This window comes from Rhinichthys klamathensis, unplaced genomic scaffold (genome assembly GCF_029890125.1).
Source record: "Rhinichthys klamathensis goyatoka isolate OS25496 unplaced genomic scaffold, OSU_Roscu_1.1 h1tg000108l_1, whole genome shotgun sequence".
Lineage (NCBI taxonomy): Eukaryota > Metazoa > Chordata > Actinopteri > Cypriniformes > Leuciscidae > Rhinichthys > Rhinichthys klamathensis.
The window spans coordinates 1,754,157-1,770,148 of NW_026606646.1; the positions used below are offsets into that span (position 1 = coordinate 1,754,157).

The window sequence follows — 15,992 nt, forward strand, 5'->3', positions numbered from 1 at the left end:
GTCGATGCCAGTGAGCATGGCCCACCTTTTAATACTGTGGCCAAAAACACATACAAATGTTTGATGGTGTCAGAACTGTGACACTTCTGGAATGTTTTTTACTGCATCATTCAGCACTAGGTTCAGGTTATTTGCTGCACAGTGTACATGTCACGATCCACACAGGAAAGAGGGGTAGATCCAAAAATGCAGTATTTAATAGGGAAATCCGTAAATCATTATCCAGTCCAAGCAAAGGTCAAAATCCAAAAGGCAATCCAACACAAGAAACAAAACAAGAAACAGGCAAGAACAAACATCCGAAGTGGTGTGATACATAACAAGGAATCCGTAACAAATACTAAAACAGACAGGGTATTTATACACACACACAATCTAACAAGGTGATGGGAAACAGCTGAGTGCAATGAACTGATGAGTGACAGACAGAATGCTGGGAAATGAAGTCAAATGTGAAAGACACCCTGAGAACGAGGACCTCTAGTGACAAACAAGGGAAACACAACCAGACACTGTGACATAACCCCCCTCTCTACGGAGCGGCTACCAGACGCTCCACGACATAGTTACAACACAACACAAGAATTCAGGAGGGAGGTGGAACGGTGGAGGATCGGGGGAGGAATGGTGGGCCAGGTCCATGAAGGGGAACAAGAACAAGGGATACAGGAAGGACAGACCAGGGTGGGGCAGGGGAAATGGACAGTTCGGGAGGCCAGGGCGGAAATGTCAGTCCATCTGGCGGCCAGGGCGGAGACTTTCCCTCGGGCGGCCAGGGCGGAGACTTTCCCTCGGGCAGAGACTTTCCCTCGGGCGGCCAGGGCGGAGACTTTCCCTCTGGCGGCCAGGGCGGAGACTTTCCCTCGGGCGGCCAGGGCGGAGACTTTCCCTCGGGCGGCCATGGTGGTGAGAACCCTTCAGGTGGCCATGGTGGACACTCCGGCTCAGGAACAGCGGACACCGGCTCAGGAACAGCGGACACCGGCTCAGGAACAGCGGACACCGGCTCAGGAACAGCGGACACCGGCTCAGGAACAGCGGACACCGGCTCAGGAACAGCGGACACTGGCTCTGACTCGGAAACAGCAGATACCGACATATCCAGGATCCGCGCCAGACGTTCCAAATAGTCCGTTAGTGCCTTGGCGGCCACACAAATGGGCATTTCTGGATCTGTCTCAGACTGGGCAGACTGGACGTGCTCAGTCTCTGACTGGGCAGACAGAGCGTGCTCAGTCTCTGACTGGGCAGACAGAGCGTGTACTGTCTCTCGCTGGGCAGACGTGACGTGAACCGTCTCTCGCTGGGCAGACGTGACGTGAACAGTCTCTCGCTGGGCAGACGTGACGTGAACAGTCTCTCGCTGGGCAGACGGGACGTGAACAGTCTCTCGCTGGGCAGACGGGACGTGAACAGTCTCTCGCTGGGCAGACGGGACGTGAACAGTCTCTCGCTGGGCAGACGGGACGTGAACCGTCTCTCGCTGGGCAGACGGGACGTGAACAGTCTCTCGCTGGGCAGACGGGACGTGAACAGTATCTGACTGGGCAGACGTGACGTGAACAATCTCTGACTGGGAAGACGGGACGTGACCATTCTCTGACTGGGAAGACGGGACGTCAACAGTCTCTGTTTGGGCAGACGTGACTTGAACCATCTCTGAATCAGCCTCCAGAAAAGCCGTGGGCCGCTGGGACATGGCCTCCGGGCCTTTGAGGAGGCTAGAGGTCTTCCTCCTCCTCCGCCGTTTCTGCTGGTGAAGTGCGCACTCTGGGCTGGACGGAAACAGCGCCGGATGCAACTCTGGACTGGATCTCACCAGCCCAGGGTCGAAGAGGGGCCTGAGTGGATAATGGTATTGAGATTCCTCTCGACCACCTCCTCCATTGCGACCTCCGCGAAACTTGACCAACCGGGTCCCCTCAAAAAACTCCCTTCTCTCCCGCTCGGTGGCTGGGGAAGAGATATTAAAAAACATACCGCTGGATCTTGGTTTTGACGGATTCCTTCTGTCACGATCCACACAGGAAACAGGGGTAGATCCAAAAATGCAGTATTTAATAGGGAAATCCGTAAATCATTATCCAGTCCAAGCAAAGGTCAAAATCCAAAAGGCAATCCAACACAAGAAACAAAACAAGAAACAGGCAAGAACAAACATCCGAAGTGGTGTGATACATAACAAGGAATCCGTAACAAATACTAAAACAGACAGGGTATTTATACACACACACAATCTAACAAGGTGATGGGAAACAGCTGAGTGCAATGAACTGATGAGTGACAGACAGAATGCTGGGAAATGAAGTCAAATGTGAAAGACACCGTGAGAACGAGGACCTCTAGTGACAAACAAGGGAAACACAACCAGACACTGTGACAGTACATACGTTGCAAGTGTCTCTTTTTCCCTGATCCTGGCCTGCCCTCCCGCACAATAATGGCAAGGAAATTCCCACTGTTTGGCTGTCCCAAAATGTCTGTGTCCCCAGAACGCTAGGTTGCACAATGTGCTTTAGCACCTGTCTCCAAAAAATCGCAGCATCACACACGTCCCTCTCCAACTGCACATCAATGGTGGTGCCATTAAGTTTCCACTGTTCATACAACTAGTAAAAGTTGTGAAACTGGATAACTTTACACAAAAATGCTTAGCAAGTTATTTTTTAACACTAAAATCCACGTTAACAACCGCATTATTTATGTCAGTGGCTTTATCTTTGAAACTATAGTATAAGGTTTGGTCCCATTTAGGATACTTCCATTTTCTCACTGTCACGCAAATACCCGTAAACTAAAGTTTGTGAATCATCCAGTTGTGCTCTCAGGAACATCACCATTTCATTCATAAAGTAGACAACACACTCATGACAAATATGGAGTTATAGTGCTTGTAACTTTTAAATATAACTTGTAAACAATAACTTGTAAAATCAAACAATTATTTTGCCATTAATTAGGCATATCAAATACTCCTTTTAAAGTATTTCACAGGACAGTTGAACCTAATATACAACATATTTATATCTTTATTTTTATAATTTGAAATATTAAGTTAAAATCTGAGCGTTCGGCTGACAAAAAAAGTTTGGGAACATCTGGTCTAACTGAAGCTGAGGAAAGGAGCGGGTTAGAAAAGAACAAGCGCTCGAGTTCTGTGTTGCTTGTAGACTGAGAGAGAGAAAAGCCTGTCGATCGCCCCCTGGAGGAGGAAGAAATAATGACTGAGGCTGAGCTGTCCTTTGTGCACCGAAAGCAGACAGAAGCCAGAGAGAAAGCGAAATGAAAGACAAATAAATGAAGCAATTAAATTTAAAAGCATAAAGAAGGAACAACCATGGGAGCCGAGCCATAAAGTGTATTAGTGAAGATAAAGCAAAAGCTTACAGCACCTGGTATTCCCAGGCGGTCTCCCATCCAAGTACTAACCAGGCCCGACCCTGCTTAGCTTCCGAGATCGGACGAGATCGGGCGTGTTCAGGGTGGTATGGCCGTAAGCGAAAGTCTTAGCCAAAAAAGAGCTATTTAAAGAAGGGACACTGGGGCTCGGCCTGCATTCACACACTTCCCAGCAGTCTGTAGCTGCAAGACAAACAGGAACCACCAAGTGTTTTCATGCAGCCTTGAATATGAAACTGAGAGGACTCGTGTATTTAAAAAAAAAAAAAATTTCAGACGAGAAATGGCCCCAAACGGTTGGCGGTATATTTTGGAGAAAAAATGGCAGCGGGAGTCTCTGAGGACACATCTGTGCAACCGTATCAATTTGAACCGGAGTCGGACCTGGAACAAGATGACGGCCAGGAAGAAATTCGACAATTAAGGCTCGAACAGGACATTTCTGAATGGTTGGTTAACGTAATGTCACTTTGATCTATCTTTGTATTTACTAGCAGGGTAGAGTAGTGAGATGCGAACGCTATGTGTTTACTTATGTATACTTACACAGTTTGTAATAACACAATAACCATAATGCGTTGTTCATATATAAACGTGGGATTATGAATTATATTGAGAACGTCGTACATAGAAAACATGCCGTAATGTACCCTGAGTGTAACCTTAGCCGCATTCATCGTGAAGCGTGCAAGCGATTTGCAAAGATTAATATAAAGGTTAATAAAACTTTACACTCACTTCTTCTGGAGGTGCAGCAGAAACACGAATAGTTGGTACCCATTATTTTTTCAGGGGCAGTTTCTTAGCAAAACCAGGTTTATACTGACCCTTGTTTATAAAGCAGTCTGTTGGTGAGAAATGATTTGCGCAAACATGAAAGCATTGACGTTGTTCGTGGGGAATATTCCCTTCGAAAACAAAACTCAGCCACTGCGTCTTCAGCGGTTCGGATTTAGGAACATCAAAATGACTGCTGTGTTCGTTATTACACCCAAGAACACAACATCACAAACGCTTAGACGACATTCTGCTCCAGCGTATCAACAATGACGGATTATGATGACAGCTCGCTCAGGGCGGGTCTGTGTTGAAACGCTGCTGTTAATTATAAATCGTGGGAGGAGCGTCCGATCTAGTGACGTCACAAGATCGAACGGCTCAATTTGAGACAGGAAAACATAAGGAGATTAAAACAAAAACACTGGATTGATTTTTATCATTGTGGTTGTGTACAGGTACTGCCAACACACATTTCAGTACAATCACTTTTAAAAGTGCATGTACCATAATATGACCCCTTTAATCTGTGGCTAAAAAACACATACAAATGTTTAATGGTGTCATAGAACTGTGACACTTCTGGAATGTTTTTTACTGCATCATTCAGCACTAGGTTCAGGTTATTTGAGGCACAGTGCACATACGTTGCAAGTGTCTCTTTTTCCCTGATCCTGGCCTGCCCTCCCGCATAGACGCCACTCATATTGGCCACTCCGTCGTATCCCTGCCCACGACATGAGAAATATCAAGGCCATTTTTCGTAATCCTGTCGAGGATTTTGTTTTCAAGTTCCCTTGCAGATCTGTCAGATGTTTTCTGAAATCCGAGAAAAGCTTTAGATACTTTGATATCCATGTCCAATGTGTTCCTCACTAGAGGGACTGAGGTATTTAATGGACCCCTTGGGCCGTTTGATCTGCTCTTGCAGCAGAGGGTCATATTGCCAGCAGCTCAATAATGGCAAGGAAATTCCCACTGTTTGGCTGTCCCAAAATGTCTGTGTCCCCAGAACGTTAGGTTGCACAATGTGCTTTAGCACCTGTCTCCAAAAAAGCGCAGCATCACACATGTCCCTCTCCAACTGCGCATCAATGGTGCCATTAAGTTTCCACTGTTCATACAACTAGTAAAAGTTGTGAAACTGGATAACTTTACACAAAAATGCTTAGCGAGTCATTTTTTAACACTAAAATCCACGTTAACAACAGCATTATTTATGTCAGTGGCTTTATCTTTGAAACTGAGATTACTAGTAAAGGTGTGGTCCCATTTAGGATACTTCCATTTTCTCTCTGTCATCAAATACCCGTAAATTAAAGTTTGTCGAATCATCAGTTGTGCTCTCAGGAACATCACCATTTCATTCATAAAGTAGACAACAAACTCATGACAAAAATTGAGTTATAGTGCTTGTAACTTTTAAAGGTTCTCTAAGCGATCCTGGGTGACGTCACTTCTTGTTGACGTTCGAACTATTGTCAAACAAAACGGAGGCTAGCTAGACCCTCCCTCCTCCTCATCCGCACACTAACCCCCCAAACCCTTCTTGTCGGTCATTGGCTGGAATAGTTTATTATGTTTCAGGGAGCGGGTCGCTGCAGTTTGCTTTTGTTGCTGTTTGTGGAGCCTGGGCTGTCTACAGAGATCGCGTTTCTTTACAGTGTGTTCAGGGGACAGGCAGCCAGCGGTTAGTGAGGAGATGTTTGCTGTATGTGACAAAAAATGTTTTGCCCTAAAAAACGCGTGACATCGCTTAGAGCACCTTTAAATATATAACTTGTAAACAATAACTTGTAAAATCAAATAATAATTTTGCCATTAATTAGGCGTATCAAATACTCCTTTTAAAGTATTTCACAGGACAGTTAAACCTAATTTACAACATATTTATATCTTTATTTATATAATTAGAGTTAAAACTATTTTATAATAATAATATCAATAGCTCACAGCCCTATATTAAAATAAAACCAAATAAAATTAAACAAGTAAATCCAAAATAAAGAAAAGATTCAATATTCCACTTCCATGTCTCTTCTGACCGTTCCCAACGTCAGAAAACCATGAACATGCGAATGTGTGTGTAATTATTGAAATATTAATTTGAAATATTAAGTTAAAATCTGAGCGTTCAGCTGACAAAAAAAGTTCTGTGTTGCTTGTAGACTGAGAGAGAGAGAAAAGCCTGTCGATCGCCCCCTGGAGGAGGAAGAAATAATGACTGAGGCTGAGCTGTCCTTTGCACACCGAAAGCAGACAGAAGCCAGAGAGAAAGCGAAATGAAAGACAAATAAATGAAGCAATTGAATTTAAAAGCATAAAGAAGGAACAACCATGGGAGCCGAGCCATAAAGTGTATTAGTGAAGATAAAGCAAAAGCTTACAGCACTTGGTATTCCCAGGCGGTCTCCCATCCAAGTACTAACCAGGCCCGACCCTGCTTAGCTTCCGAGATCGGGCGTGTTCAGGGTGGTATGGCCATAAGCGAGAATCTCAGCCAATAAAGAGCTATTTAAAGAAGGGACACCGGGGCTCGGCCTGCATTCACACACGTCCCAGTCTGTAGCTGCAAGACAAACAGAAACCGATACTCGGTTACTAACGTAACCTCGGTTCTCTCTAGAGAGGGAACGAGTATTGTGTAAGCTAGCTTACGCTACGGGAAAGATTCATCTTCTTGAGATATTGAAGCCAAAAATTATCCTTAATTTTGTATTTATTGTCAACACAGTGCAGCAGCTAGCAGACCTAGAGCAGGCTATCTTGCGTGCTCATTGGCTGCCCTGCGGCAACTGTAGCAGCCTACCAGTGAGCCCGGCGTGACGTAACGCCCAATGGAAGGCACCCGCGCCTTCATAGCGTCATAGCCCGCCAGAATGGGCGTGGCTTAGCGTATAAAAGAAGGGGCTGTAGGCTGATTTCCCTGGGTTTCGTCGACTGAAGCGGAGTCGCTCAGGGCGCGACCACGGCCGGTTACGCAATACTCGTTCCCTCTCTAGAGAGAACCGAGGTTACATTAGTACCAGAGTATCGTTCTCTTACGAGAGGTTCTCTCGTATTGCGTAAGCTAGCTTTTTGTCAACGCCATGCGCGCCAAGCATCCACCATGAGTCCCCGAGTTTTTCGGGGAACCCAATAAGCGGAAAAATAAGGTGGCCAGCCGCGCGGGCCATCACTTGTATATAAGCACACATAGGGAATACAGAGCAGCGCGCTGGTCTGTATTAGCATATAGCACATACCCCATCAGCAGCTCAACCAGGAGAGCTAAGTTGCGTGAGAGTGGTCTGAGCACGAAGATCTGGGAGAACGCACATCTCACATCTCACAAGCCTGACAAAGGTAGAGGGGGAGCTCCAGCCCGCCGCTACACATATGTCGTGGATAGAAATCCCGCTGGACCATGCCCACGATGAGGCCATGCCTCTTGTGGAATGAGCCCTGATGCCCAGAGGGCATTGCAGACCTTTTGACGCGTAAGCAGCTGCTATAGCGTTATAGCGTCCAATATCCATCTGGACAAGCTTTGCTTCGAGGCGGCGAGACCTTTGGTGTGTCCGCCAAACGAAACGAAAAGCTGTTCTGAACGCCTGAAAGAGGCGGAGCGCGCAGTGTAGAGCCTCAGCACCCTGACTGGGCAAAGGAGATTCACTCTAAAAGGAGTGCCCATCACTTAGGAACACAACCATGTCTAGGTTTGAGGATGACTTTAGAGTCATTTAGCCCGAACTCAAGACACGCCGCGCTGACAGACAGCGCGTGCAGATCCCCCACACGTTTAACTGATGACAGAGCAGTCAGAAAAAGTCAGTTTTCAGTGATAGATATTTTAACTCCACGGAGTCCAGTGGCTCAAAGGGGAAGACTTTCAGGGCCTCGAGGACCAAGGAAAGGTCCCACATAGGAACCGACGGGGGGCGCGGCGGATTCATCCTTCTAGCTCCTCTAAGGAAGCGGATAACCAGCTAATTTTTTTCCCAGCGACCGGCCGCGCGTTGACTCTGCGAACGCTGCTACGGCCGCCACATACACTTTGAGCGTGGATGGGACCTCCCCTTATCCAACAGCTCTTGTAGGAAAGTGAGCAGTTGCGTGGGCATGGTCCACTGGCCAAAGGCCGGTCTGACCTTTCGATAAGAGATAGCTCCCATAATTACTACCCACTGATACCAGTCGGCTACTAACCAGGGCTGCAGAGCTGCTATGCAGGTCTGAGTCACTCTGATCTTCTCGCCGCCAGAAGCCCAAGCTCGGTGAGACGCGCGAGCATTCAGTCAGCGTTGGAGCGGGCGCATGCGCAGTAGCCCTGGCTGAAGCACTGCTGCAGCTGATGCCATATACAGCCCAGCATCCTTTGAAAGGTTTTCAAAGGGAAAAAGCTTCCCTTCTGGAAGGATGCGGCTAGGTGTCGAACACGGCGCGCGCGCTGTGTCTATAGACGAGCCGTCATGGCCACAGAGTGCCGTTCTATTTCTAGAAGGAAATCGACTGACTGGGCAGTAATGAGCTCTTGGTCCAGTTGACCGAGAGTCCCAAGTTTTCCAGGTGACTGAGGAGCACCGTTCTGTGAGATAACAGTTTTATCTCTGACTGTGCCAAAATCAGCCAATCGTCCAGATAGTTTGTGATTCGCAAACCTGATTTCTCAAGGGGGTGAGCGCCGCGTCCATGCACTTCGTAAATGTACGGGGTGCTAAAAGGCAGGCCGAACGGCAGGACGGTGTATTGATAAACCTGACCGTTGAAGGCGAATCTCAAGAATGGCCTGTGACGGGGTATTATCTGAATCTGAAAATAGGCATCTTCCAGATCGAGAGAGATAGACCAGTCCCTCGGGCGAACGTGCGCGAGGATTTTCCTGGTCGTAAGCATTTTGAACGGCCTTTTCATAAGCACTTTGTTCAAATGTCTCAGATCTAAGATGGGCCTGAGGGCTCCGTCCTTCTTGGGCATGAGAAAAATATTGGCTGTAAAAGCTCTATAGCACCTTTGCACAGTAGCTTCGCTATTTCTGCACGGAGTAGATGTGCTACTTCTGCATTCACTGTCGTCACGGTCCGCGCTTGAAAGCGCGGGGGACGGCGAACGAGCTGACGTGAATAGCCCTGCTTTATTGTGCTTAGCACCCATTCTGAAGAACCCCTGGGATAGCTTCCCATGCTTTTATATGTACAGCTAGGGGGCGAATGGCCTCCGCGCTCTGATCGCCGCACTTTGGGGGATCGAGAAACTGAACCGGAGGAGTGGGCGCAGCGCGCGCGCCCTTGGTACTTGGAGGCGGCAGCTCGCTGACAACCGTGACAGGCTGAATTGTGTGTGACGTCCCAATTGCCATGAATGGGGATCGTTCTTTTACCACTTTGTGATGCGCGAGCAGCGCCCTGGGCGAATTGTCTATTAGTAAGCATGAGCGCTTGTGCGCGGGCACGAGACTTACATATGAATGTGACGCCCTGATCGCTTTGGATGGGGAGCGTTTTACGATCGCCTTGAGACACGAGCGCGGCGCTATGGGCAGAGTGTTTATTAGTAAGCGTGAGCGCTTCTGAGCGGGCACAGGACTTACAGTTATATGTGACGCCCCGATCGCTTGGGATGGGCAGCGTTTTATAGTCACTCTTAGATGCGCGGGCGGCGCTCGGGGAGAGGTATGTGTTAGAAAGCATGAACGCTCGTGGGCGGCACGTGACTTACATTCATAACCTGACTGATGTGAGTCTTTAATGGCCGTGTGAGCGTTGCCAGTAAGCATGCGCGCTCGTGAGGGGGCACGTGACTTACTTTCACAGCCCGACAAGTTATGAGCACTTGAGTACGGCGGCTCGCTGACAGCGACAGCTGGCTGTTTTACATGTGACGTCCCGGTTGCTTAGAACGGGGAACGTTTTGTGAAAATATTGTAATGTGAGAGCAGCGCCGGAGGCGGTGTGTGCTTAGTAAGCGTGAGCGCTCGTGAGCGGGCACGTAACTTCCATTCATAGCCTGACCAATATGAGTACTCAAATACGGCGGCTCGCTGACAGCGACAGCTGGCTGTTTTACATGTGACGTCCCGGCTGCTTTTAAACGGGGAACGTTTATGAAAACTTGTAATGTGCGAGCAGCGCCGGAGGCGATGTGTCTGTTAGTAAGCGTGAGCGCTCGTGAGCGGGCACGTGACTTACATTCTTAACCTGACATGTATGAGGCTGATCTGGCCGTGTGACAGAGCGGGTAGAAAATAGGCGTGAGCACAGAGTTGTGGGCACGTTTCCTACATCTAGCACTCGAGCGGCATTTGCCAGCTTTATGAGAGTGGGCTCTGCGAGAGACACGGGGGTTATCGTGCTTGTGTGTAAGGGTGAACACCGAGATGTGGGCACATTTTCTACACTCAAGACACCAACGGCGTGAGCCGGATAACCAGACATTATACTCACTTGAGATTTCTCTGGGTCGCCGCGAGAACGGCGGATGTGTGCAGGCGAGGGGGTTGCATTACCGGCTCGTTGGCTGCCAAATACACTGCTACAGTAGCCTTATCTAAGGGGACTGACAGGGCGAGACATTTCGACAGCGGCGCGCAAGCCCGTCCGGGCCATGCAGAGAGCTCGAGAGGGCTCTGCATGACGCGCGAACGGGGACGTGAGGGCGGGGTAGCTCTCTTGTAACGTTAAGAGAGCTAGCCGCGTGCTCGTTGGTCGAGCAGAACTGTATAAAAATTTCTGCTCTTACCACGCATCCAGTACGTCGCGTATGTTGATGCCCGTCCGGGTCATGCAGCGAGCTTGAGAGGGCTCTGCATGACGCGCGAACGGCGACGCGAGGGCGGGGTAGCTCTCTTGTAACGTAAAGAGAGCTAGCCGCGTGCTCGTTGGTCGAGCAGAACTGGGAACAGTGTTTGTATGAGGGCGCGTGCACTAGTAGTGGGCATGGGATCTACATGTGACACAGATGATGCCCGTCCGGGTCATTCAGAGAGCTCGAGAGGGCTCTGCATGACACGCGAAACGGGGGCGCGAGGGTGGGGAAACTCTCTTGTAACGAGAGCTAGCCGCGCGGCGCTGTGGTTATAGACTTCATTCGAGCCCGCAGGGTCGACATCGGAAGTTCCTCGCAGTGCTCGCATCCTCCATCGAGAGGGCGAGGCTGCGTGTTCCTGGCCCAGGCAGAGAGCGCAGATGGGCGGTCTCCAACGCTGAGCGGCTCTGCACGAGCCATAGGAAGTGTGAGACATCTTGAAAAAGACGTCTCGCTGCTCTTTTAGGAAGTGTAGAAAACAGAATACAGAGATAAAAGGATATTTCGCCGGATAGCGTAGCTCGCACGGATGGCTGAAGGTGGCGAAGACGGCCGGCTTCCTCAGCGCTGTCCTAAGCTGGCTGTTCGCTGTTCGACGGCGGCTTCTCTCAGATCCAGCGATGCGAAGAGCACGCTGAAGAGGCAAAAATCAGGGAAATCAGCCTACAGCCCCTTCTTTTATACGCTAAGCCACGCCCATTCTGGCGGGCTATGACGCTATGAAGGCGTGGGTGCCTTCTAGGGGTGGAACGGTACATGTATTCGTATCGAACCGAAACGGTACGGGCGTCACAGTTCGGTGCACGAATTTACACGGAGAATACACGGTATAAAAATAAATAAAACTCGCGTGCAAATTAATGAATGTAATGCGGAACTACTGTTAGATACGCGGGTTCTTTAGGGACACATAATCTGTACCATCGGCTTAGCTCTGAACGCGCGTTCACTTCAAACGTTGGCTTTATACGCGCGTCCTATTCGCTTTGGACTAGCGTCGAACAACACGCGAATTTGACGCTCTATTCGCGTTTGGTGTGACCGTGACCGCATAATGAACAGGCAGCGATGTCAAGATTGCAATGCTGGAGTGTGTGTGTGTGAGAGTGTGTGTGTGAGAGTGTGTGTGTGTGTGTGAGAGAGAGAGAGAGAGAGAGAAAGAGAGAGAGAGAGAGAGAGAGAGAGAGAGAGAGAGAGAGAGAGAGAGAGAGAGAGAGAGAGAGAGAGAGAGAGAGAGAGAGGCGATGAACACGAACAGTGGAAACATAAAAAACGTGTTCCATCTTTTGGACATTCGTCATATTGCATTGGTTTCCATTTCTTGTCCTCGGAGCACTAATCTTACACATTCTACATTGATTAAAAAAAGAAAATCGAATGTGTTTTTAATGGTAGTATTATTTTATACAGAAATCAATTATTTATAATTCAGAAGAGAATAATGTTACATTGTCAATTAATAATGTTAATTAAAATTAAGGAAAACAAATATATTGATCTGAAATATAGCAAAATAATTTTAAATTAATTCAGGTACAATTACCAAACATATCGCAAGGTCTTTTTGTCTTTTTATTAATTTAATTAATAAACTAATTATATAAAACTATTGCCAGTGCACTACAAATAAACTGGTTCTGTCTTTATTAAAAAAAAAACTTATTTAAAAAATACAATGCCTTTTGCATTTTTGTTTTGCTTTTCCCTCCATTGTACCGAAATCGTTCCGAACCGTGATGTCTGAACCGAGGTATGAACCGAACCGTGACTTCTGTGTACCGTTCCACCCCTAGTGCCTTCCATTGGGCCTTACGTCACGCCGGGCTCACTGGTAGGCTGCTGCAGTTGCCGCAGGGCAGCCAATGAGCACGCAAGATAGCCTGCTCTAGGTCTGCTAGCTGCTGCACTGCGTTGACAATAAATACATAATTAAGGATAATTTTTGGCTTCAATATCTCGAGAAGATGAATCTTTCCCGTAGCGTAAGCTAGCTTACGCATTGAGAGAGAACCTCTCGTAAGAGAACACCAAGTGTTTTCATGCAGCCTTGAATATGAAACTGAGAGGACTCGTGTATTTAAAAAAATTGTTTTCAGACAAAATGGCCCCAATCTCTGACTCCCTTCACCCATGCATTGAAGTGGGGTGAACTGTGGTCTCCAAATAGCGAGCAGGGTTCAGGGTCACACTCATTAATTCATGGACAGTGGTTTCACGTGATTAAAACAAGTAATCTTAACAAAACAGGAACAAATAAAACCCAATAAAATCAACCATGTGAAACCAACTACAACCAATGATGTTTATTTAACTTCAATAAAAGATTTTAGTTTAACTTTAATTAATGGTTTTCAGTTAACTTGAATTATTTTAGCTATCCTGCATTTAAGGCTTCTTGTTTAGTCTATATCACATTGGACAAAATCAATTTGGTCAGGTTAAAACAACTAGGCCTATGTGTAATAATTTTATCTCCGTGACTCGAAGACAACAGGAACGACATACACTATAACATCCATTTACTGGGAGGAAGACAAAGTTCACAAAAGGTGTCATCCCTTTCTACAGAAGCAAACACGTTTTTAGATGAATGTGTTTAGCATTGCATATTTAATTTACACATTACTCATTATGTCGTTTAAAAAGCGCCGTTATGTCCCCACACATGCAGGGAGGGGGGGGGGGGGGGGGGGGGGGCATGAACACGTTTTAACCATTAATACTGAAGTGAAATAAAATTAAAAATGGTAGGCTATATTATAGAGTGATATTAATGCTGTCGAGGATTTTGTTTTCCAGTTCACTTGCAGATCTGTCAGATGTTTTCTGAAATCCAAGAAAAGCTTCAGCTACTTTAATATCGATAGCTATGTCCAATGTGTTCCTCACTATGGTGGTGACATATCTGTAAACTTGACCAAGTTGGTATCGCCAGAGAATGTCTAATTGAAGATAATTGGCACTGTCTGGTTACTTCCTGTTTCTGGACTGGCTGCAGTAACACGTTTCTGTCCATGCGGGGGCGCTTGCAGGCGAGTGCAGAATGAATGGGAGTCTATGGGGTTTCACCCCCAGAAATCCACTTTTCTCAGGATGTAATTTTTTGTCAAGTAATTTGAAAGTTGCATTCAAAAGAGAGGGCTAAGATAATACACTCAGCTGAAAATTGCATTTTTAAGTTCACTTATCTGTTCTAAAAATCCGTTCAAAAATGTGATGACGTCACATTATAGCAGAATGCTAGCATGTTCCGGCCAACAACGGCCTAACCTGTAAGAAATCGAAAGGACAGAAGTACTCGTTCATTCGACTTTTGGCCTATAATCTATATTGAACTTGCGGAATCAACAATAAAATATATGTTGATTCAGCGACAAGCAGGAGAAAGAGATACATTTAGCCATTTAGCTCCATAGACTCCCATTCATTCTGCACTCGCCCGCGATCATCTCCAGTGGAATTCTAATGGAACTGCAACCAAGATGATACACAATGGGGCTAATAGGAAGTGCCAAGGCTCTCCGTTAGGCGGGCTCAGAGCCATAGAGAGAAAGAGTTGCGACACTCCCATAGACCGCCATAGGAACTTTGGAATGCGGAAGTAACGCGTGTCGTGGAGCAGCCAATAGTTCCAAACACTGATAGTTTCTCCATTGAACCCCATTCATTTTCAGTGCTTCAGAAGTACGTTCGCTGGTAAATTAATGAAATTACTGTTTTTTTTTTACTTTTACACACATTAGCCGACCTCTCGTGAATCTAGTCTGTAGTTATATTTAATGTAGCCAGTTTTAGTAAATGTTTATTGGAAGATAATAGGTTAATTGCAGCGATAGCTTACGTGACCAACACTTCACTAACGTTAGCTAACTGGTAACCTGATGTATATAATATATTTAATAATATTTGAAATGTATATATATATATATATATATATATATAACCTATATATAATATTATATACACACACACACACACACACACACACAATTCATTTATTTAAATGGGTTAGGGAGGGTTATGCATGTGCTTATATGTACTTAGGAACATAGTTAATTCACTCATTAACTATCTCTCCGGTTTAATTTTATGAAGAATATTTTTCGGTTGAATATTTACCGAACATTGCTGTATATAGTCGTTGCTTTCTACGTTATGGGACCAGTCTATTTCCCTCCTAAATCATTCATTTGTACATGCACAGCGTAATTATTTATATTTTGTGTTGGTTGGAATTCTGAACGGACTGCAGACCTCTTTGCGTGATCACGAAGGTATAGGCTAATGGCTGAATTGGAATTTATAAGCAAGATCACGGGAATCAATAGCCTAATACAGCCCAGTTGTGCTAAAATAAATATCATGAGACGTCCATCATCAGATGAATGACATGGAAAAGTTAAGTTAGAGCCGCTAAAGCCAGTGCTAACGTAGGCCTACTACCCATGCGAACATGAACACTAAGCTTTTCCCTCCAAAAAAATAGCCTAAAACTTATCTAAGTTGTCACCCTGCCTCTCCAAATGCAAAACGGACATTAACAAAATGCAATAACAGCTTAAAAAGTACTTGGGTGTGTGTTTTATTTTATATTTACCGTTTAATAATCCAATCACTGCTGTCTGTCCATAGAAGAACATGACAGCCCGCGTGTGTTTTGGAACTAATGGGGCTTACATGAACCACGTGACAGCCGTCGCGGCGACATCAAAGCGTGTCGCAACTCTTTCTCTCTATGGCTCTGGGCGGGCTCTGGTATCGCTTGGACAGGGCTTGTGTGGTATAATTGAAAAAAATGGCGCTTGGTTGATTTCAGTCGTAATCTCCTGCTGAACACGCTGTGACAAAATATAAATGAGCTTATTTTGGATAGAGGGACTGAGGTATGTGGCATTTTTACTGATCTTTTTAACATGTCACTTTCCCAGCATAAGGTCCCAACACTGTGGAAGGAATCTGTAGTTGTACCTGTGGCCAAGAACAGATACCCAAAAGAGCTTAATGACCTTAGGCCTGTAGTAGCCCTAACATCA

General features: G+C 46.3%; 1 non-coding gene and 1 pseudogene across 1 annotated transcript; both read right to left on the reverse strand.

Annotated features, from left to right (window-relative positions):
* Positions 1–3,380: 3,380 nt before the first annotated feature.
* LOC130087396 (5S ribosomal RNA) lies at positions 3,381–3,499 on the reverse strand. Its single transcript, XR_008807363.1, has one exon. It is a non-coding gene; the product is annotated as a 5S ribosomal RNA (ribosomal RNA).
* Positions 3,500–6,556: 3,057 nt separating this feature from the next.
* Positions 6,557–6,665, reverse strand: LOC130087392 (5S ribosomal RNA; annotated as a pseudogene).
* Positions 6,666–15,992: the final 9,327 nt, after the last annotated feature.